Here is a 25245-nt window from a genome sequence, read left to right as displayed (position 1 = left end):
TTTTTTGACCTAACTTGGCATGCAGTGTGTAACTTTTAACTAAATAAAATGCCCCAACAAAACAAACTATACAGTACTTACTGTATCACCGCTTTCTAACTGGGCTTTAAAATCAGCATAGGGGCTGCATTCTAATTTGGGAAGGATCTCTGATGCTGTATTCCAGCAATGGGTGAAGCCAGGTGTAATTTTTACTCATCAATACACTTTGCTACCAAGCATACAAAGCAAAGTTCAACACTATACATGTCTGTTCAGGGGTAAATCCTGATGCAAGAGCTTCCAAGGATACAACACAGAGATCAAATCCAGTCAGACATTGAGTGCAGTCCAGTCCAGTAGTTCTCAACTTTAGTTCTCTAGATCAGTTTTTATTAAGCTATCGGATGTGAGGGACCGGCAAGGTTTTCCCACGCCTGTGCCTGGGACCAGCACCTTATTTATGACTACAACTGTTTCTTTCTTTTCTGGAAATTTGTCTCACACTGGCACCAGATCATGGACTACCAACTGGCAAAGCACTGCTCCAGATGTTTTGGACTTCAATTCCCAGAAGGCTCAGGAAGCTTGGCCAATTGTCAAGGTTCTGGGAACTGAAGTCAAAAGCCCCAGGAGGACTAAAGTTTGAGAACTACTGATCTAGTCTAGCCTTCACAGGAATGAACCCCAGTGTAAGTTTCCCAGATTGCAAAACAGAAGAGCTCTGCTCCATGCAACAGCTTCCTAAGCTTTACATATCTTTGGTCACTGGTTGGAAATATAAGCAGAAGGAGATGCTGGCCCACAGGTTCTCCATCTCTGCTCTACACCTGCCTGCTGTTTCAACATGATATGTGGATAATATAGTAAAAAGACAAAACTTAAATGATTTTTAGGGGGAGAGATGGAAGTGGAGTTTAAGGTATGTTTGGTACAATCAAGACCACCACGTTTTGGGGGAGTGGGAAATGTGTGGGAGAAATGCTGACGAAGGGAAGGGATGAATTCATAAATACAATCATACAGATATAAGGAGAGAGCCAGTGTAGTGTACTGGTTTGAGTGTCAGACTACGACTCTGGAAACCAGGGTTCAAATCCCCAATAAGCCATGAAACCCACTAGGTAACCTTGGGCAAGTCACACTAACTCAGCCTCAGAGGATGACAATGGCAAACTTCCTCTGAAGAAATTTGCCAAGAAAATCCCATGACTTTCTTTCAAAAGGTTCATCTTAGACTCACCATAAGGCAGAAAATAATTGAAGGCACATAACAACAACAACAACAACAACAGGTATGAGGGCTGAATTAACTGCAGAAGGAAAACAATTTACAAGCTGGAGATGCTTTGGATTAGAGCAACTTTCAACATACAATCAGAATAAAGAATCAGTGATTTTCCAATTGAGTCCTTCTTATACAGTCCTGCTTACTCATCCTGGGTACTGTCTGCCCTACCTCCAGCCAAATGTCAAAATGCCAGCAGTTTGACTGAGCAATTCGATTATATCAAATGGATGAGATATAGCAAGTCCTACTCCTGTCCTTGTCAAAGAGCAAAGGAATAATTTTTATAACAATGCCCATAATCCCCTTATCAGCATAAACAATGGTCATGTTGACTGAGGAATTGTGGGAACTGAGGAATTATAGGAACGGCAATCTACAAATTTAATTTTTCTTAATGCTGATCTTTCTGTGTATAGAGGACTCAGGACAGAGGTTAGCTGGGATCCAAATCCCTCTTGCTCTTTCAAAATGAACTCAACTTGTAGTGCAAATTTACTTTATATCTCCATTTTGATAGCTATGCTTCCAAGTAACAGGTAAATGAATAAACAAATAAAATATTAAAAGGAAGATTGCCTGAGGGTTTTTCCCTATCCAACAGGATCTAGTCAACTTTTCAAAAATAAACTTACATCAGTTTGCTTAAAATTGGATAGTACATCAGGCTGCTTGAAATATGAAGTCAAAGCTGATCATGATCAATAATAAAAATGAATTCGGGAATCTGTTTTTTTAATTAATAAAATGTAATCTGTCTGGTTCTCATGGTTTAAAAAGCACAAGACACACACACACACAAAGTCATTTGTGGCAACTAAGTACTTTTGCATAGACATAGTGGTGGAATAAAAATCAATAAAACCATATTTCTCAGTAATGTAAAGGAAGAGCAATTTAAAGCAAATGTAAAATGGTACTAGAGGATACTCTATTCTCTTCCATTCTCTGTTGGGTAACAGATTCACACAAAAAAAGTGCTGTATGGAGTGAAGAGATTTACAAGTTAACTGCATTCTGGCCCATCAGAATCCTTACAATTATAGACCGGAATTCTGTCAGCCTTTGGCCTAATTCTTATACTGAGGAAGAGACACAGTTTTACTCCTTTGTGGTGCTTCTCATACCTCTGCCAAATGTTTTGTCAGCTTTAGGTGACAAGGTCTTCTATTTTTAAACTATAATTTCCAGTGTGTTGTATTTCTGATGAGCAGTTCATGAGCTGAATACTTTATGCTAGATATGTATTAGTTTATACAGAATGAGAAACTATCCCTTTGAAAAAGCAATATGATTAGATAATCAGATGAAAACTAGATCTAGAAACCAAACTTTGCTGTTGGATTACAAAACTACACTTGATTAAACTCTCTTCTTGTTGTAGATCAGGGACAGGAAAAGTGCAGACTGGGGGGGGGGTCATACATCCTAGAGGCATTTGGGGGCAATTTTTGAATTTTATAATTTAATTTAATTTTGATGGGAGCAGTGAAGCCTTCCAAAGTCTCCTAGAGGGCTGCATTGGCCCCTAGCTCTCCAGATCTGCCCACCCTGTTATAGATGAACTTGAAATCATGGCTTATTCTTGACTTGATTCCTCAGCTGATCACCCTGAGACAGAAGGTGACAAGAGAGAAAATAGACCAGAAATGTGAAAAACAAACTGTAGTTTGTTTTGTCATCTGCTGGACAATTCCAGGCTAAAGCCAAAAGCCATGACTCAAAGAAATCACAGTTTAGTGTGACCTGCAAATGTGTGTTTGGTCCAAATAACCTGTTGTTGTTGTTGTTGTTGTTGTTGTTGTTGTTGTTGTTGTTGTGTGCCTTTAGGTTGTTTCTGACTTATGGTGAACCTAAGGCGACACTATCATGGGGGTTTCTTGGCAAGATTTGTTCAAAGATTATCTGCCTTTCCTTTCCTCTAACCGCTAATACCAGGGCAATTTTAACACTACCTACAGATTAAAACTCTCTTCTGCAGGGATTGTGAATACAGACTAGTAAAAATAATGTATTGCCACTTTGGGGTGGGGAAAGGTACTTTATTCAGTCTTATCGATACAAATCATATAAAAACCAGAATTTGGTGCATATGTTTTGTCATATGTCTTGTCTTCACTCTGAAATTAACAACAGCATTTAACAACTTAGTCAATTGCAATATGTTTTAAATGCATATTTACATTTTCAAGATTAGAAATTTGCAATGCAAATCTATACAAGCTTACTCCAAAGTAAGCCATGCTGTTTTCAGGTATAAATAGATATAAGATTACTACATTTAACACAAAATAAAAAAACAAAATCATGTTTAAGAACTATTCCCCACCATAAACCTGACAATAAATATCTCTCATTTTCTTTTTAGGAAATATAAAAGATGCAAACGATTTCTAGTCAAATTTAACTTCATTTCTGCACACTAATGGTATTGTAGTCAAACCAAACTATTGCTACTGGCTGAGTGGTATATTCAGGGAAAACAAATAAAAAACTTCCCAGGCTCTAAGCTCACTCTGAAAGCCCTGTCTCCTTTTCATGAAGCTAGCATTAGTTCAAGCTGATTTGGCAGCAATGCTTATGATGCTAAACCCACAATGCAACTGGTCATCTCTTCCAACAATATCCATAATTCAGCCAACTTCCAGATTAAAAAAATCTAAGAAACCAAAAGCACCCTTCGCAAATAAATCCTGCAGTATTTCTGTGAGCTCTAAATAATAATGCATTAATAATTGGTCTGGGTTATGCAAGTCAGTGTACTTTTACAGAAAAGTGTTTGCATTCTTCTGCATGGCTTTCATTTCTTTTTCTTGCAAAACTGCCAACAATTAACAAGAGAACCAAATGATTCTTGGCACAATTCATCAGAGGATTAAATAGCAACTTTTACCAAGGAACAGCTAATATCTGATGAAGTGTTATTTTACACAAGAGCTGCTAATAACAGGAAATGATGAATGTACTAATACAATTTGGAAGTTTAAAAACGACAAACAAGAATCTCTTGTGTTTCATTTTACTCTTAAGCAAACACCTGGAAACATTCATGACCTCCCTGTCTTTGCTAATATGGTTTGAAATTTTTGATTTTCAGAATAGTAAATAAATTTCTTTGAACAGAAAGAGACAGTATAGATTGTTAAAACAGATGTGGGGGGGGGGGGGGGCACTGACATGCCAGATTTTATGCAACAACATCCAGCAGCCCTACCAAGCACAGCCAGTGGTAAAGGATTATGGGAGTTGTAGACCAAAACATCAGGGGAGCCAAAGGCTCCAAAATCCTACTTTGCCTTCCTTACTAAAGAAGAGATCACATTTTATCAGGCCACATCTCATTAACACCATGTGCAGCTTTCAAATTAAAGAAAAGTGCATATGAAACAAACTATTTGCAGCTTTGACACTTGCAGTTTCGATTATTCACAAGGTCAAGGCTGCTGCGCATGAACCCCTCCTCCTCATCCATCTCAGGTTTTAGCCGAGAAGGGTGTGTGCACCAATGCCACCCCTTTTTAGGGTGGAGAGCTGCCTCTTTCCCCAAGCAGCTCTCTGCTTTGGGAAGCGGTTTGGGGAAAAATACCCCCCCCTTCCAGGACAGAGAGCTGCCTGGGGAAAGACAGCTCTCTTGCCTTGGGAAGGGGTTGGGAGAAAGCAAATGCGCCCTCCTTGCTGCCATCCCAAGGCTTCAGAGAGCTCCCTGGAGCCTTGGAAGGGAAGAATGCATGGTCCCCTGCCATTCCAGCGCCTCAGAGAGCTTGCTGGAGCTGTTTGAGGGTTCAGAAGGGAGATGGGGGAACACACACATGTACTGCTCTTGCACCCCTGGCTTTATTCCTGAATTTTGACTTTCGTGGGGGGTCTTGTGGCCCTAACCCCAATGAATGTCAAGGGTTGACTAATTACTATCCATCAGGAAAGTTTATGTTGCCAGACAGAGGTCTGTCCCCTAGATCAAGGACTGTGTAATAAAAACATGGCCTTTATTATCATTTCACCAGTTTGAATGAGTAACTCTTCAAATTTAACTTAATTGCTTTCACTTACACCAATCTAAACATTATGAAGAGCCCAATACATCTCAGACTTCCCACGTATCAATAACAAATCAGATCACAAATATATCAAGACCTAAAAGAATAATAAAATTAGCGGTGTTTGTGTGTCCATTCATGGTAACAGCAAAGGAAGAAGAACCTGTACTTAGTGATATCAAGCCAGCTAACATCTGTATAACATGCCAGAAATGGTCAGAGTCAGCAAGAGAACACTGGAAAACAAATGGCCAGTGAAAGCAGGCACAGCTCTCTGATGATGTCACAGTTTGAAGAGACTGCAGTAGTTCTTCTAGCTAACAGATGCCTTTCAGCAGATCGCTGGTGAGCCATGCTTTGCCAGACTGTCTAATGAGGTTTATGACAAACTACTGTGACACAGTTCCAAATCCCTAAGGAGAAAAACTTGAATCCAGAGGCACTCTTACATAAGTGGGAGACATTCCCACCCATGTGAAGGGTTCCCTGATCCTCTGGAGCAGCTTGCGGGAGGGGGCAGAGGGGGCAAAGAAACCCCACTGCACAGAGCCCCACTTGTGTATCCTAATGAACTGTTCTGCCCTTGTACTGAAGCAACGTACAGTGAGCCCTTAGTATCCACTGAGGTTTGGTTCCAGGACACACACACTGTGGATACTAAAATCTGTAGATGCTGAAGTTCCATTGTGTAGTAAAATGGTATATTAAAATATATAAAAATATTATATAAAAATGGCAAAAATCAGTTCCAAGATATATTTTTAAAAACATTTTAAAGTCGTGGATGGTTGAATCCGTGAAAAAGAAATTAATGGGTACAGAGGACTAACTGCACCTGTTCCCAATTCAGATTGGGACTCCCCTATGAGAAATGCTTGAGACCGGAAGTGGTTTAGATTTCAGTTTTTTGGGATGGGGGTGGAAATACTTGCATATACACAAAAAGGTATTTTGGTGATGGGACACATGTCAAAACAAGACATTTATTTATGTTTCATATACATAGCCCGGAGGTCATTTTAAATAATTATATACATGAAACAAAGTTTATGTACACTGAATCACCAGAAAGCAAAAATGTCACTATCTCAGCCACCCATGAAGAAAGTTTTGGATTTTAGAGCATTTTGGATTTTCAGATACGAGATGCTCAACCTGTATGAAAAAACTGACCAGAGACAAAAATGAACTTCATTATCACTCTACCTCTACTAATAAAAAAATCAAGTTTTGTTGTTCTATGCAACCAGCCACCAACCCACAGACAAGATACCTATTTCATCAGCTAATCTTATGTGGCCTGAATGTGCCCCACTGATGTCCACCAGGCACAGAATGAGGAAGGTATCCGCTGGAATGAAGGGGGGGAGGGTACAGAGGTGAGGGGAAATGTGAAAAAGAGGAAATTAACATAGAATTCCCTACAACTTTTGCATATTTTCTTACCCTAGTTTTCCCATTATGATGCTGATATTATACATTTTTAAACATTCTGATAGCGTTGAAGTGAAATGAACAGTGGTGGTGGTGGAGGAGGAGGGGTTAATTAGAAGAGGAACAGCACTTTCTGCAGTTCTGATTCATCACCCTTCCGAGTGCATTTGAGCTAGATTTCCTCAAAGTGGGTTGTCTTATAAATTATCAACAACAACCCCTTGACCACTGGACATACTGGCTGATGGGAGTGGGAAGATACAACTTGAAAAACCTAGGTTATGGAAAACCTGCATTCAGGGAGAATCCTTAAAAGTTTGAGGTATTCTAGAAAGAGGAGTGAAATTAGGACCTCACAATATTCAATGTGGTGTACATTTGTGCTGAATTCAAATTTCCCACTGAGATCCTCTCATTTTTTCTGAGAAGGGAGAGGTAAACATGACCATCTGCCCTTTAGTTCACTGCTCAGTTACAGAGCACCTGGCCTTAAAAATGCAATTATACAGCAACTGCACAGGGATTCTCAGGCACCTGATGTGGCTGACAGCACTGGCATTTGTTTCCCTAATTTGCTAGGGACCAGTATCATATTTGTGCCCACTGGCTATAAATGTTTCTTTCTTTCTAGAAAATTGCTGCATCCAATGGCACATGGATTGACACGAGTCAATGGACCACCACTTTGAGTAGCACTGCTCTAGAGTTCAATATGGTGTACTGCAATTTTGTGGGAAGAAATGCCCATATCATTTAACCACCACTTGATATCTTTCCAAGAAACTCTCTCCCTCCCTCCCTCCCTTACCACTGCTAGGCATGTACCATATCCAGCTGTAGGGGTGAATATTCTTTTTTTCTTAAGGTGGTTAACTAATCTGACTAGTTCAATATGATTAGTTGGAATTTATCTCTCACTTGACACATGGCAAAAAAAAACCCCTCAGTTTGAGCATCCCTTCCCCAATGAGACTACTTATACAGTATCTATAAAAGGTGGTTCCAAAAAAAACCATCAGAGTGTTTCTCCTCCTGCAATATGTATGCAGAATCTAACACTTCTAGTAGTGGTTTTTCTTTTGCTTTGTTTCTGTTAAGCATGGAATAATTGCTTGCTTTTTTGTCTTTGATTTGTTCATCCATTTTCAAAGATGGCATCATGAAGACCACCTTGAAGGAAAGTAAGTTTCAAGAGACCTTATTTGAAATAACCCAAACAGTTAATCAATGAAAACACTTAAGACTGTGTTTTTATAACACGTATGTCTTTTTGCTGTTTTTAAAAACTGGCTTCCTTTTTGCTCTCACAATAATGTAAATTCTGATTTTCTTTAAATACAATCAAACTGATTTAAAAATTATAATTCTATCTCTCAGAGATTCTGCACAATGTTCACTTATACTTGTTTTGATTATATTTTGTATTTATAAATAACTGTTCTGTTCACCAGAGCCAACAAAACAATGGACAACAAAAAACACAACATGAAAACAGAACAGAAACAAAATGTCAATAAAACAGACCACAAAGAATTTTAAAACCCAATTCTGACAAAAGAAAACACTTTTTACTGTCTTTCATAAACTCAATAAGGACTGGATGCACTTAAGTTGGACTGAAAAGGAGTTTCAGGTGCTGCTACACAAAAATTCCTTTCTGATGAACAAACTAATCCAATTTTTCAGGATGGTGGAATATACCACAATGAAAAACCTCAACTGAACCTTCCCACTGAAGATCTCACATTCTGGGCAGCTTCATATGGGAGTGGGTAGTGGTTCAGACCCACCATGGCATATTTTTCCATGGTGAAGGGATTCTGCCCTTCCCTCACATCAGACAGGTTTTGCTGAGGAGCCAGACTAAATATGCCAAATATCTACTGGGCATCAGCAGTAGTGTGTGTGTGTATGTGGTTATGACATTGGCAGCAAATCTTAGACAACTGCAGTGACATTTTAGCTAACTGTAAGGAAGTTAGCACTGTCCAGAAGAAAGCAATGGTAAGCCACTCCTGAATGACACCATAGAAACCCTATGAGACTATCCATAATGAAACAAGAGATAGTACTACAAGATAAGGTTAGGAAAGTTCTATGGACAGCATGTCAAAATGACCCATATGTGGGTGCTGGAGCATATCAAACCTGAATTCCCCCTAGAAGCCAAAATGACTCAGCTAAAGCTTTCACTGTTGTTGTGTGCCTTCAAGTCATTTCTGACTTACAGCAGCTCTAATACAAACCAATTATATGAGTTTCTTGGTCAAATTTGTTCAGAAGGTTTTTGCCACTGTCTTCCTCTGAGGATGAGAGAGTGTGACCTACCTAAGGTTACTCAGTGGGCTTCCACAGTGTGGAAATTCACTACTTGGTCTCCCAGATTCCTAATCAAACACTCAGATCACTGGATCATGATGGCTACCATACTTTGGAGATATCATGAGGCATGACTCATTAGAAAAGATTATTAAAAGATTGGCAAAGCTGAAAGCAATAGGAAAAGATAAAGCTTGCATTATAGGTATACTGACTCAACCAAGGAAGCAACGACCCTGAGTTCGCAATAACAGTGTGTCTTGGAGGTATCTTATTCAAAGGATCATAAGCTGAAGTTCACTTGAGGGCATTTGTCAGCAAGTAACAATACACTCATCCCTCCACATTCACTGGGGTTAGGGGCACAGGACCCCTGTAAATGTGGGAAAAAAAACTGCAAATAACAAAAACACTATGTTTTTACCTGAGAAAACACCTCTCTAGGTCCTCCAGTGCAACTCTGTGGTCAACATCTGCCAGACATTGACCAAAAAATTATGCTGGAGGGGCTACAAATGCCTAGTGGAGTGTTCTCTCTAGGAATCTGTATGTCTTTCAGTGCAACTTTTAGTTAGAGTTGACCATAGAGTTGTGTGGAAGACCTAGATATTCCTAGAGATACCATATAAATAAAACCTGTGAACAATCAAATCTGCAAAAGTCAAAGCTGCAAATGTGGAGGGATGAGTGTAAATGTGTTAGAGCTATCCTGACACCAATACTCTTAGGACTTAGCAATAAAACGCAGAAACATATTGGAAGTCATTGTGGTTGATTCAGGATGATTTCTGGAAGTTTTGGACTCACCATAAATATTGATGCAATGGTTAATATTTTTATTTCAAAAAGATGTATCCAACTGCTTTCTTAAAATGCTAGAACAGCCTCTCTTCATGATAGCGGTTCCCAAATTGTGGGGCAGGACTTCCAGGGGGCACGAGAGTCGCTCAAGAGGGGGCACGAGGCTTGGAGGCTCTGATTCCTCCTCCTCTTCCCAAACCTTTTTTATGTGTAAAGTATACTCATGCACTGAGTTAAATACTGAATTTACTTAAATAAAACTATCTTATTTTGAACTGTATTATTTCCTCATAAAATTTAAAAATATGAATATACAGGAATGTGCAAATGAAAATAAACACAGTAAATAAGCAAAATATTTTATTCATATACTACATCAAGTGGGGGGGGGGGGCACAATATCCGCATATAAGATGTAAAGGGGAATTCCAAGGGTAAAAAAGTTTGAGTACCACTGCCCTGCAAGAAACCTTGACATTATTTCCAGGTCTCAGAGTATCCCTGTGTAAAATCTATTATATCAAGAGCTCAAAAATATTTTTCAATCACAATCTCTCATGGAACTCCTAGTGACCTTTGATTGATTTCAGAAAACCTGGTTGAGAATGGCAACTAGTGGAGCCTGCAGTAAGTTTCTGGATTCTGGGGCAAAAAGATGGTGTTTCTTAAATTTGAAAACTAGTCAGGGATAACCATCCTGGTGATACAGAGGGAGCTATACATACACATGCAATGATGCATACCACATAGGAGTATGCTATTAAATAACAGAATGCAGTTTGCCTCCCCCATATATGTCCTTATAGTTTTAAGGATGTGACCTAAAGCAGAAATGAAGAACTCCATATGTGGTTGGGACTGTCACTCCCACCATCTTAGCTGCCACAGCCAAGGGTGACGGAAAATTTACATGGGGGGGGGGGAATATTTCTTTAGGATTAATAACTGACATCCTACCAATTCCCTTTTTAAATTCATGATCTGAACTAATTTCATAGAGATTCATGAACCTGTCAGGAAGTAACAGCTGTAAAGAACACATGTTAAATTCTATTGAGAATGGGGAAATTCCATGTGAGTAAGTAGCAGAACACCACATTCGGCTTTGCAAATATCACTCTCTCATTACTGCTGGTAGAAGTTCACTTCTTTTTATTAGTGAAAGAGGGTGTTCACTTTCACCTAATCTAAAAAATTAGGTATTTTATCTTCATTTACAATAGGATGTCATTGCTTGATTTATCTTTCAATGAACAGAAACCTATAAAGATACAATTAACAACTTGCTCTGTATGGGTTTGGGAATTTGATTTAGAGTTATTGGAGGAGGCACATTTGCCTACTGGCCTGATCATGAAATCATGCCTACTCAACCAATTTTATATTAGCTAACCACCAGAGGGGCGGATTGGATTTAAGTTTACAGATATACCTCAGTAAACAAACTAGTTGTGTTCCTGGGCATTATTTCCTTTTACAGTAAATTTGACACCCAAGGCAGGAATAACATGGAAAGAATAAGGATATAGTCCTACATAACCACAACCAAGAATAATTCAACATGTATCCAAGACTAAAAATGTGCACATGTGAACTGTAACAACCAGGTCAGGTAAGCCTTAAGTAAATTAAAACATTTTGAATCTTCTAGAACTTGAAAACTTCTCTCAAAATATGTTCAGGGATGACTTTTTTTATTCACCAGCCTACACTTTTCTTATGATTTCTATTTTGGGGTTAGGGTGTATTGATTTGTGATGTTTAACTTGTTTGGGAGAGCTAGTGAGGGAAGTTTATCTGATCTCCCTTTTCTCCCTTTTTTCTCTGTTCCTCTCTGTTTTGCTGTTCATGTATGCTCAGTTAGTGGTCCAAGAGGCAATGGTTGTTGACTTTGCCTCTTGTAGGCAGTCACATACCGCTACAGTTGGATGGGCTACAGTAGAACACCATTCTTTCCCAGGTCAGGCTTTATTGCATTATTTACTGCAGACAGGCTGCAGAAAACTGACATCTAAATTATATGTTTCTCCAGTCTTCGTACACCATTCTCACAATGCTAATGCTGCAAAAAACGCTTCCAGCTAGACAGAGACTGAGGAAGAAAACCAAGGTTGGACAGTTGTAAAAATAAGCTTTTTTTAGCAGAGCCTTTGTTATTGAGGCACGCTTTTATATAATGTCTCCTTTAAAGTTCTGTCTCCAAGACCTTACCCCTTATGAAAAGATGTGTTTGGCATCTGCATATTACTTGACAAGCCCCACTGTATTGATGAGGAGGGAAAACAGACAATTCTCCACTGACATTTAGTTGCTGTTTTCCAAATTCAATAGTAGCCTGAAGCACATCTAATAGAGGCATTTATTTTCAAGATATACAGGTGCTTTTTGTTCCTTCCACTTCAGATTTCAATTATCTTGTACTGCAAGGAACTATTTATCTTGCTTGGATTACTTTACTATTGTGTACCAATACAGCCACAGAGCGTAGTGATCATCTATCTACTTTTACCAATGGAACTAGGAAAACTGACAGGATCAAAATTCAAAATGATCTTAATAGATTAGAATGCTGGGCCAAAGCTAACAAAATGAAATTCAACATGGAAAAATGTAAGGTACTGCACTTAGGTCAGAAAAATGAAATGCACAGATATAGGATGGGGGACACCTGGCTGAATAAGACCACATATGAAACAGATCTAGGAGTACAAGCAGACCACAAGTTGAACATGAGTCAACAGTGTGATGCGGCAGCTAAAAAGGCCAATGCAATTTTAGGCTGCATCAATAAAAGTATAGTGTCTAGATCAAGAGAAGCAACAGTGCCAATGTATTCTGCTTTGATCAGGCGCCACCTGGAATATTGTGTCCAGTCTGGGCACCACAATTCAAAAAGGACATTGAGAAACTGGAGCGTGTCCAAAGGAGGGCGACCAAAATGGTGAAGGGTCTGGAAAACATGTCCTATGAGGAATGACTTAGGGAGCTGGGGATGTTTAGCCTGGAGAAGAGAAGGTTAAGAAGTGATATAATAGCCCTGTTTAAAAATTTGAAGGGACGTCATATTGAGGAGGGAGCAGGCTTGTTTACTGCTGCTCCAGAGAACAGGACCCAGGACAATGGATGCAAGCTACAGGAAAAGAGATTCCACTTCAACATTAGGAGGAACTTCCTAACAGTAAGGGCTATTCGACAGTGGAATACACTCTCTCGGAGTGTAGTGGAGTCTCCTTTTTTGGAGGTCTTTAAGCAGAGGCTGGATGGCCATCTGTCGGGGATGCTTTGATTTAGATTTCCTGCATGGCAGGGGGTTGGACTGGATGGCCTTTGTGGTCTCTTCCAACTCTACAATTCTATGATTCTATTATTCCCCTTTCCCCCTGTAGACTCCCACACATCCTCAACATTTCAGAAAGAGAGCAGGAGGAGAAGTGGAGAATATTTGCTCTCCTGACAATGGATTTCAGCCATATATTACCAGAATATACTGACATTTATCTGTAGATGCCAACAGCCTCACCTTGATTTTATGAAAAATTCAGATACGATAAATGCTGAACTATTGCCAGTGATCTTTGAATGCTGTCAAGTGAGCGTTGGCCAATCACATCTCAGTATCAACAAAAGCAATCATCTGAGATGGTCAATGTATACATGGGAAATGTCAAAGTTCATAAAAGTTTAGGCCAATCACTGCAACAGGCACATGTGCTACAGATTCTTCATGAATAAACAGATCCGCTTTAGCAAGTTAAATGCTCTCAGCCTCAATGAAAGACAACGACAAACCTCCTACAAACAAATATTGCCAAGAAAACCTCATGATAGATTCACCTTAGGGTCTCCATAAGTTGGAAATGACTTGAAGGCACAGAACAAAACCAGAGGGGGAAAAAAGAGAGATGCTATTATAAAACTATCAGCAAAGTTTTTTTTAATATCTTGACTATGAACATAGTGTTGATATTTGACTTATAAACAGTGGGCTTCCCTAAATCCAGATAGCACTTTTACAATCTTAATATTTGTGAAATTTATATGTAATTGCAATATAATGGAATCCTAAAACGAACATTCAGACATATTGTAGCAATTCAGATACAGTAAAAGTGCTTTATTTGCTCTCTCCTACAGTGCTGACTATAATATCTATACTTCCCAGCAGCTGCACTGTAGATAAATGTGTTCATTCATATGCAGGTGGCTATTACAAGACAAATGTGGAGCACTTGAACAGAACGAGAGCATTCTATACATGTCAGTAACTGATGCAATCTGACTGTACCATTTACAGAATGTCTTCACTTCCCACTGACATCATTTTGCTTAGCATTGTTTTTTTAATTCACTAAGAATATTACAAAGTAAAATATTGATGTATTACTACAAGCAAACCTTTTTTTAAAAAAACACCAAATTTTGCACTCAGTTTAGTTAGCTTTCTTTGTCACTAACCTAAATAGCTTTCAATCTTTTTTTAAAGTAACAATTGCATTTTGTCCCACTGTGAGATGGTTTTTGAGCTAAAAAAAAATAGACATGCCAAATCAAGATCTGCCATAAGTGTTGATGACAACAGAGATTGTCACAAGCAATTTAAAATTCAGCTGGTTTACCTGATTCAGCTTGAAAAACTGATCAGTACACTCATCCCTCCACATTCAATGGGGTTAGGGGCATAGGACCCCTGTGAATGTGCAAAAACTGCAAATAACAAAAACACTATGTTTTTACCTGAGAGAACACCTCCCTAAAAATCTCTAGGTCCCCCAGCGCAACTCTGTGGACAACATCTGCCAGACATTGACCACAGAATTATGCTGGAGGAGCTACAAATACCTAGTGGAGTATTCTCTCTAGGAATCTCTAGGTCCTTCAGTGCAACCTTTAGTTAAAGCTGACCACAGAGTTGTTTTGGAAGACCTACATATTCCTAGAGGGAAAATATTAATAAAATCCATGAACAATCAAAGCTGCAAAAGTCAAAGCTGCAAATGTGGAGAGATGAGTATACTTTCAAATGTATTCTCCAAATAAACACTACCCTACCAAGTATAAGTAACTGGGCTAAAACATTAAATCAAAATAATTGGTCTTAGCCAAGGGTTTGTAAAACAGCTGTAAATTCATAACTTGGCCTATTTATAAAGCATACTTATTCTTGTCTCCCCAGCTTTAAGGGGAGGGGATTTTGCTCAGCAAAATGTAAATAATGTGGAAACAACACAGACAGAAATCACACAGATTTCCCCTGAAGCCATAACCTGAAGAAAAATACTTATATATGTTTTAATTATATGTCCACTGAATAATAGTTTAATTTATTTCATTAATTTATATCACACCTTTCTCCCATATGGAATTCAAAGCAGATAAGTACTGTAAACTACAGCTGGCCCTCCATATCCATGGTCTGAAAATATTTTTAAAATATATAAATTCCAAAAAGCAAGCCTTGATTCTTCTGTTTCATATAAAGGAAACCAGTTTACTATGCCACTGTATTTAATGGGACTTGAGCATCCACGGATTTTGGTATCCATGGCGGAGTCCTGGCACCAAACTCCAGTGGATACTAAGGGTCCACTGTTCTCCCTTCCATTGTGTATGCGAATACACAACGTATAAGACCAAACAGCCCCTATAATTCAAGTCCAACAAGAGAAGCTAAGCAAGTTAAATTATGTTGGACACTTTGCCTCTTCATCAGTATAAATATAATGGTTAGAAATTCAACACAGTGAACTGTATGACTGGTTATTCATTTGTCCATATCAAGTTGATATTTGTTGGCACGTGGACAGTCATGGGAGACCTACAAGAAATAAAACTATTTATTTATTTACTTAGGAGGAACCAGCACATGCAGAAAATGTCACACATTCAAGCCACCCCAAATAAACATAAGTGTGTAACTAATTAGTTTATTTTGTTCCCTTTGTTCTTGTTATGAAACCTATGTTTACTTATATAAATAAGAGAACAAACCATGATGAAGAATGACTCAACATCCTGGGGAATATGTAGCACTCAAAAACTCAAAAGTTTTTTTTTTAACCAATGAGGAATCCTAACATTATTTTCTTATGACATCCATGAACACAGCAATTTGTATTCCTACCACAGAATATACAGTAAAAATTCCAACTATTTAAAATAAATGAATATTCACATTCTGATAATAAGTGGTACGTCTATTGCCTTGCAGATACACATTGCAGTACTACACAATCTGGAATGTTTTAGTTTTTATATTATTCCCTAAAAGGGATTGATGAAAATTTCTTTTTAAAAAAAATTATACAAAACAACAACAACAACAACAAAGTAACAGCTCAGCATATACCCTGGGGTCTCTCTCTTCACCAAATGGTGGTTATAGCCCACTGTGTAGGTTATGGCAACCCTACCCCTGTGTTCTATAGTTCAACTAAACAATTTATATACTGTATTTTCTGGCGTATAAGACTACTTTTTAACCCAGGAAAATCTTCTCAAAAGTCAGGGGTCGTCTTATAGGGCAGGTACTGAAACTTCTGAGCTGGACTGGATAATCTTCGGTCGCCGCATATGGTGGGGGGGTGAAGTCAAAAACGTCTGCGGCTGCATCCCCACTGTATGCGGTGATCGTATGAAAGCAGCAATGGCTCTGATTGTCTTGGAGACAGGGAGGGATGGGCAGGCAGGGAGAGCTGACCAATCCAAGCAGGCTTTGTATACAACAAGGTTTCCTGCTAAGTACCTGCATGTCATAAGCATTTGAATTAAAATTACCATATTGAAATCAAATCTGATGGTTTTTAAAAAATTTATTTGTTGTGCGTTGGAAGAGGGGTAGTCTTATATGGCGAGTATATCCCAAACTCTATATTTTAACTGGAAAAGTTGGGGGTCGTCTTATACATCCAGTCGTCTTATACGCCGGAAAATACGGTAGCTGTGTCTATTACTATATAAATGATCTTAATTCATTTTACAAAAACTGAAACTGATATATACTGTATGTATATCCCAAATGTGATTGTAAAAAAGAAATAAACATTTTCCAGTCTTTTAAAAAATTATCAAGGATTTGTTCTTGACCAAAATGATTAATTTATCAATTTCAGCAAGGTCTATTGTCTTTTTCAGCCAAACCTCTCCTACTGGAATAACAGCTTTCTTCCATCTCTGAGTTTAAACAGTCTTGCAGCCATTACCATATACTGCAAAGTCCTTCCATATCTCTTTTCCATTTGGTTGTCCAATATTCCAAGTATTAAAAAACAACTCTTGGTTTCAATGCATTTTAGTTTTTAAAATGTCTTGCAATGTTTTATGAAGCGAAGTCCAATACTGATTAACATTTCAAACTAGAGAAAGTGACGGTTCATACTTCTATCCAATAGCGCCCCCAATAAGTTACATGTCCAATTCTTGTCCTTGAGAATGCACTTCCTTCTCTCTGCTATCAAACACATGGTTGCTTTTCCTTACATGGCCTGTATGTGATGTCATAGATACAACAGATTGATAGAATATTTCAAATTGGTTGAATCTCAACAGGTTGAACCAGCAAAATATCTATTTTAACAATGGGCAGAATTTATGGAATTGGCTGAACACTAACAAAATGCTGGCTGTAATACTGGGCAGTATGTATGTATGTATGTGTGTATATATATATATATATATATATATATATATATATATATGATGCTAGTATGTCATATGGCAGAGATGAGCACTCGAGGTTTCTGACTACAGTTCTCACAATCCTTTACTACTGGTAATCAGCAAAGGCTGATGGAAGATGTAGCCCAAAGGAGGCCAAGGCTCTGTTGTAGGGACTTGTGTCAAATGGAGGTTTGGGCCCACACTTCAACATCACATCCAAGTGCATTCACAGGCTCAACCGGCAAGTAGTGTGCTCTTATAACAGTACTAAATACAACTTCAATTGCAACCTCTGTGTTGATGCCCAGTGTATATCTAAAAGCATGATAAAAGAAACATTTCAGTATTTACTAGAACAACTTCTAGTATCGTGAATTTATTAATCTGCACTGCCTAAAACTATAGTTCCTACAATATTCGTCTTACTACTAATTCTGCCAAAATCAGACATTTTTTTTAAAAAAAAACTTCTTGCATGGGAGAAAGACCATCGGTTACAGCAGCATGTCATCCTGATAGGTATCACCACTGTAACTAGTAATGCACGATTTGTTACTTCCCACCTCTGTTTTCTTTAATGTGACATCAAGTTAATGGATTAGACAGATTTCACTGGACTTGAATATGACACTAGAGACACTCTAAATCTACTCACCACAGTATTTGACGATTGTTTTTTAAGTTTAAGAACTTTGACAATTAACTTGATACAAACATCTTAAGGGGGTTTCTTAACACAAGAGTTCTAATGCACTAAAACAAACAATTGTCAGGATACATCTCTCCTTTTTAAGTCTTTTTAAAGAGAATAAAATTAGTGCAATTGCAAATATGTTAACTTTAAAATACTGCTGATATGTAGTTCTAATTCCTATTGTTAGCCCCAGTACCACTAAATCAATTAAAACTTGGAAAGTCAAATGTTATGTAAGTCTCATTGATTAAATGGGCCTTCTCTAGTTGGGACTAACAAATAAATTTAGACCACTTTGGGCAGAAATTCCATTTTTTATTGAAACAGACATGGCTTCCTGGATGTGGGCAGATGTTTATAAGCAGATAGAATAAAATGGTTTTCAGTAAGCAGAAAGAAAACATAAAAGATATGGACACTGCAAATGAAATGTATTAAAATGGATGGAAAGAAAAAGAATGGACTAACAGAAGGATTGGTAAGTACAACAGTGGACAACAAAGCTAAATGCATGGACTTGTATCATTTTGTTTTTTATCTGCAAATAATATGCATCTGAGTGAGGAATGTCTTGCTAAAATTTAGGGATCAAAGCACAAGAGAAAATTGTATTTTCCCCATTTACTGACTAACCAGATGATCCATTTGCATCTAAGGATAGGGTTGCCATATCCCGCTGGTGGGCGGGACTTTCCCGGTTTGGGGCGGGGCCGCATGGTCCCGCCCCGGTTTGGCCCCGCTCCCGGGATTTCACCCGCCCCCGGGCTGAGGGGAGTATTCCCTCCCCGCCTTAGCCCCGTCCCCATTGCCACAGCAGCGAGGGCGGGGCCCAGGCCTGGGGAAAGCCTCCCTGGAAGGAGTATTCCCTCCCCGCCTTAGCCCCGCCCCCGTCGCCACAGCAGCGAGGGCGGGGCCCAGGCCGGGAGGGCAAGCCTCCCTGGAAGGAGTATTCCCTCCCCGCCTTAGCCCCGCCCCCATCACCATAGCAGCGAGGGCAGGGCCCAGGCCGGGAGGGCAAGCCTCCCTGGAAGGAGTATTCCCTCCCCGCCTTAGCCCCGCCCCCGTCGCCATAGCAGCGAGGGCGGGGCCCAGGTCCGGGGCTCCTATTCAAATGTAGGGCACAAAAAAATTGTGTCCTACATTTGAAAAATTTGTCCTACATTTGTCCCGTTTTGGAGGTCCGGACCTATGGCAACCCTATCTAAGGAGCACGTGAATATGCCCAAAGGTTTGTTCCCTCCAGATCTTTTAATGATGTTCTGTCTTAAAACAGTCAGAATAAATATTCTGCCACTGATTCCCCTTTTTATCATTCCAAATATCCCACAGAGATTAAAATCTGAACACTTTGCCTATGCACATTTCAACCTCAATGTCCTCAGGCTACTTGAGTCATTCACTAAATTATCCCAGATATCAGAAGCCTGCTGTCTGAGGTAAGATGTGCTTCATTATGACAAAATAGATCACTGCATATTACAAATGACAAGGTGATCTGTGCAACGATACGTGCTGACTAGTCAAAACTAGAAAATGTTTATGCATTTTTCTTATTACTTTATCATCCTAACACTTACTTGACAGAAATTACAGACCAAACAGGAGTTGGTACAATGTTTGAAATACTATGATTTTCTGCTAGACTTTGTAAGCATTTCATTGTAAGTCGGGTAGCAACATGTCTACAAATATGACAACAGGGGTTCTGGTTAAAAGCAATTTCCATGGGTGGGGGACTTTGTGCTGGCACTGTAAACAATGATATGCCAAATTAAGGAACAACATTAAAAAAAGAATGCTTCCTCACTTTTCTGTAACCATCCATCCTTCCTAGTGTCAACCATAGTTTCACGTTACATGTTCATTGTTGCAAACCATTGTTTGGCCTAGTAATTAGCAAGACTGGATCTCCAGATGTAGACAGATTTCAACTGCCACAAGCCCCAGCCAGCACTATCAATGAGCAAGAACTCTGGAAACCTGTAGTCCAACTACATTTGGAGATCCAAAACTGGGAACCACTGGGACAAAGCCAAACTAGCAGAAAATTGAATCTGTGAAGATAAAATGGAAAGTGCAGACTACTTGTACACATTTATTAACTGAAATCCAGATTATATGTAAAGTGGAAACCTGAAAAACAATAGTATGAAGTCATTATTTTATTACTATTAAATGTTTTAAATTATATATCTATTTAATAAATGGCTTATTATTAGCAATCTCAGCAAGTTTTCCTTTTATTATTGGAGCAATCAGTTAAACGTTACCCTGTTTCCAAAACATAATAAAAGTGAGACCACTTTAACTGCCCTGGCTCAGTGCTAGGGAATCTGGGAAATGTAGTTTATGGGGCACCAGAGCTCTCTGAAAGAGAGGGCTAAACATCTCACAAAACTACAGTTCCCAGAATTCCCTAGCATTAAGCCAGGGCAGTTAAAGCAGTCTCAAACTGAATTATTTCTGCAGTGTGTTTTGGACCCTGGTGTTCAGAGCAGCCAAGAATTACCTAGAGCCAAAACAGACTGGCTAGAAATGCCAGCTTCCTGGATGCTTGGTGGCGTGGCATACACATGACGCATGCCCCGATGCCACCCCAAAGCCGCTGGGCTGCCCACACATGGGCTGACTTCAGGGTGATCTAGTGGCATGGCGTGGCGTTTACATGCTGCATGACCGCTGTAAAGCTGTGGTGGGGAGGAAAAAGCTGGCTTTTTGCTGGCTCAAAAAGAGCATCATTTTGCCACTTCTTTTTGGGCCAGCAAAAAGCCAGATTGGGGGCACAGCATGCAGTTGCCGAGGCCCCAACCTGGCTCTCTCGTTCCACCCTTAGTGTTCAATTCCTTGCCTTAAAACAATCTCAAATGTTGATTCAACGATTACCAGTAATTCATTAACAAAGACCTTTGGGGGGGGGGGGGCAGCTGAAAAGTATTCACCTTCATACTTGGGCATCAAACTTAAGGCAGATCATATCCCTTGTCTGAAAGTATTCAAGTTTATAACAATATTGGTTTGAGGGAAGATAAGAATAGCTTTGTTAAAACAGAGTTTAGCAAATGCCACAGTTGCTTAATCGTATTTACATGCCACCCTTGTTCACTTTCTGACAAAAGCCTGGTACTTGGAAACAACTAAGACAGAGGCTTCTTTATTCATCATGTAAAACATTATTTCAAAAGCAAGCAGACCAAGTGCAGCCCTGACTGCAGACAGCATTAATGAGGAGATACTGCTGACGATAGCACCAAGTTCTTCAGGGGATTGGTTTCCTTCTCAAGTACTGCCAGAATATTCTGTTAAATGAGCAGTGAAAATACCAAATCAAGTATTTATGATTTACACAGCATAAATCATATGTTGGAACTCCTGACATGAATTCTTAACAAGCCCGGTGTGCATTAAGCAAGCATGGGAAGTGTGCCATGGAAATGGTTTACTATGTACATGTGCTTCTGTAGAAAAAAGGGAAAAGTCATATTGCTTTCCCATTTGCTCACAATACACCATCCTCAGTCAGCCACGTAACATTAATTATTATTAGGTGCAGTTGTACCAAAACAGATTGCTTCTTTTCTTCACACATACCCTTTGGACAAAGCAGCCTAACTCACTTTCTTTCCAAATTCCAAAAGCTGAACAAAGATTCTACGTTGTTCTTCCTCACACCACCATAGATTCTCAAGCAACTGTCAAAACTATTGACAACAAATCAAAGCGATATGCCAATTAACTTCTACCGAAGACTCCATGTAGACTATGGGATTTAAGAATGACAGAGTATCCCTTAAAATTCAAGGGAACAAATGACAACTGTACAGAATACAGCAGAATATTTAACCACATATTTATCTGTGTACCCCCAAACATGTCCTTTGCTTTCTTTTATACATATTAATAAGAGATGACATTCAATGGTTGTAATTTATTCAGTTATGCTAGTCTGCTTCATTAAGTGTTTCATAATGTGGACTTTGAAATTTTAAATCCGACAATCTTAACTAATGTCTTAAATGCCTAATCAGTACTACAAAGAACTAAGCTCCTAAGCAACTTATGACCCAGGTCCTGTTTTTGAGGACAGTAAGTGCAGAAATGCTCTCAGAACAATGCAAGGGTCTAAACTACAAGAACTCGTCCTTGCTTTGAAATGACTGTGATCAAATAACCCTACAAAACATTTGTCAGTAAGGGTCACAATAAGCATTAACCTAAACTTGCAGGAATAAGTTTCTGAACTACTTGAAAGAATTCAAAGACATAGTTATGTAGGGCCCAAACAGACAGGCCAAAATAAAGCCTTTTCGGGTCACTTTGGAGATATGCTGGTTAAATGATGCATGCATTCTAAGAGTCCGAAAGCCACACAGCCATTAGAGCAGCCATTAGGTGCAGCTTTGGTGCAACTTCTGGGCTCTTAAAATGCGAGTGTTATTTAAACAGCATAACTCCAAAGTGACCTGAAGCAGCTTTATCTTGGCCTGTCTGTTTGGGCCCCTGTCTGCAAAAACAGTACACAAAGGAATCTGTAGCACCTTTGAGATTAACTGAAAGAGAAAAGCTGATAGCATAAGCTTTCGTAGACTTTAGCCTACTTGGATGCATGAGGAAACCCATATGAACCTATTAAAATCCTAAGATCTTCAGGTAAAGGCTTTATCTTGGTTCTGCCACCATTACGGGTTTGTTTGGTGAGGACACAAGAGAAAGCCTTCTCAGTGGCTGCTCCAATGCTCTGGAATGCCCTTCTGTGGGACACTAGGCTGGCCCTCTCTCTGCTCTCCTTTCATCAGCAGGCAAAATCTTTTCTTTTCAAGCAGCCTTTTAATACAGCCCATCCACCCCAACCATGGGCTTGCCATCTGTGGATTTGAGCATTTGCAGATGGCAAGCCCCATTGGCCCTAATGGCTGTGCATGCACTGCCATTAAAAACCACAGGACTCAAGGTCTTGTGATTGTTGGCATATGCAGGCTTTGGGGTCTAGAACGGAACCCCTGCAGATACTAAGTGTTGACTGCACATAATTGCGCCTGGGGAAGCTTCTTAATGGGGTATTTGCTTTATTATGTTTTTAATGGCTTTTACATTTTTATTTAGTACTTTTGAGGATTTTACATTTTTGGCTCTTATATTAATGTGGTGTTTTATTTGTGCTTTAAAATGATACCTTTTGTTGTTGTTTTTAAGCATCTTTTGTGAGGCGCCTTGGGAGAATTTGGGAGAAAGGCAACATATACAATACAAACAAAGAAAGAAAGACTGCTTATATGTTTAAGGCATATAATTTTATAGACCAGAGTATACTGGGTTGAATGATAATATTTCATACTGTAAATATTTAGGAACACACATAATTTTTCTAGGTACATTTCCTTTTATACATGGACAGGCATTTCTTGCCTATTATTTATATAACAGTGTAGCTATGCATATCTTCTTTTTGTTTCTTAAAACAAGGGTGAGGAACGTATGGTCCATACACTGTGTGCAGATGCACCTCACCTAAAACTGTTTTTTACGGCCTCTTGAACCCCTGAAATTTTGGGGGGGAAACTTTGCAAGAATTTAATACTAAAAGTGGTTCCTAGGTCATGAGATCAATTTTTTCCATCTTTCTGGCCTGTGATGGGCAGTTTTAAGACCAGAAAAAGGCTTTTTGTAAATTAGGAAATGGACAAAAATTACTTTCTCATTTTACAGAGGTCTAAAATGTCCTGTCCCCCCCCCCCCCCATGGCAAAATTTGTTCAATGCCCTCAAGATACCCAAACAGCATTTTGAGTTTTAAACTTTTGATGAAGTAAAAAGGGGGATAAACGGGTGGAGACATAACCTTCCAAAGTCCCACAGGGGATCAATGCAGAGACATTTGGATTAAATATTCATCTCACTTAGGTCCAAAACATGCTGCAGGAATAATCCGGTTTGAGAGCGCTTTAACTAGGGAATACTGGGAAGTGTAGTTTTGTGAGACATTTAGCCTTCTCTGTAAGAGAGCTCTGGGGCCACAATAAACTACAATTCCCTAGCAATGAGGCAGAACAGTTAAAGTGATCTCAAACTGGATTACTTCTGCAGTGTGTTTTTCACTCTAGTTATTTTAGTTTGCCATGTTTCTTGATTAAGTTTCTAATTTTCAACTAGGCTCTCTGAAGAGTCATTTAATAATCGCATACTTTGGGCTGTGGTACGAAAATGTTTTGTCCACAAATTACAAAAGAAACTGCTTCAAAATATTGGTAATACAATTTTATTTGAACATGTGTTCAAGACACTATGCTTTTAGTTTATACAAGATATTTTAAATGGCATTTCTTCCACTGTTATTTTGCTGTAAAATTCATATCCCAAACAGACAGCACTATACACACCCACACCTGGTGAGGCGGAGGGAAAGATTTAACAATGTTTATAGTCTCAGCAACTAGTACAGTGGTGTAGAAATGCTAGATTACTTTATCCTCCAACAGTTCCAATTTGGCAGAGAGTTCCAACTAATCCTTTGTCATCCCACTTTTTAGCTGCTTTTAAAACACCCCAGATTCTCCCTTCTCCTCTTAATTTTCCCTTTTGTCCTCAGCGTACTTCAGTTGCTGCAAACTTAGTACAAAGTGACAAAGCAGTTCTCAGTTAATTCAGCAGAGGAAAGGGTGGAAGCTTGCCCTTCCCAGCAGACTCAGGCAAAGGCAAACTGCTGCAGCCTCTTTCAGCTTGTGTGTGCTTCCTCAATAATAACACCTGCTATTTTGATTACACGCTTATGTTGCTTAGCCCCATGTTTCCCAGTTTTCATCACTGAAATGCTGGGAGGTATGGCTCTCATTTACACATTAACATGTGATTTGAGACCACATAAAACTGCAGTGTCTCAAGCACCAGCTCTCCTTTTTTTTTCATTTGAAGGTTTAGGTACCCATGCTACCTCACTGAAACATGAGACAAGGCGTGACAGCATTGGTATTTTCTCAACTGATCAGTATATTCTGTTAACAACCAAAATACAGAATGTAATAAAATGAGTTAGATAAAATTAGA

At 39.1% G+C, this 25245-nt stretch overlaps 1 protein-coding gene across 2 annotated transcripts in view; it reads right to left on the bottom strand.

Annotated features, from left to right (window-relative positions):
• The window catches only part of LOC149312079 (cyclin-dependent kinase 17), a 108800-nt gene that overhangs the window by 68204 nt on the left and 15351 nt on the right, over window positions 1-25245 (bottom strand). The gene's annotated exons all lie outside the window — the stretch shown is intronic.

Source organism: Sceloporus occidentalis, unplaced genomic scaffold (assembly GCF_023333645.1).
Source record: "Sceloporus occidentalis isolate IW3139 unplaced genomic scaffold, rSceOcc1.0.p SCAF_5, whole genome shotgun sequence".
Lineage (NCBI taxonomy): Eukaryota > Metazoa > Chordata > Lepidosauria > Squamata > Phrynosomatidae > Sceloporus > Sceloporus occidentalis.
This window is presented reverse-complemented; position numbering and strand designations above follow the sequence as displayed.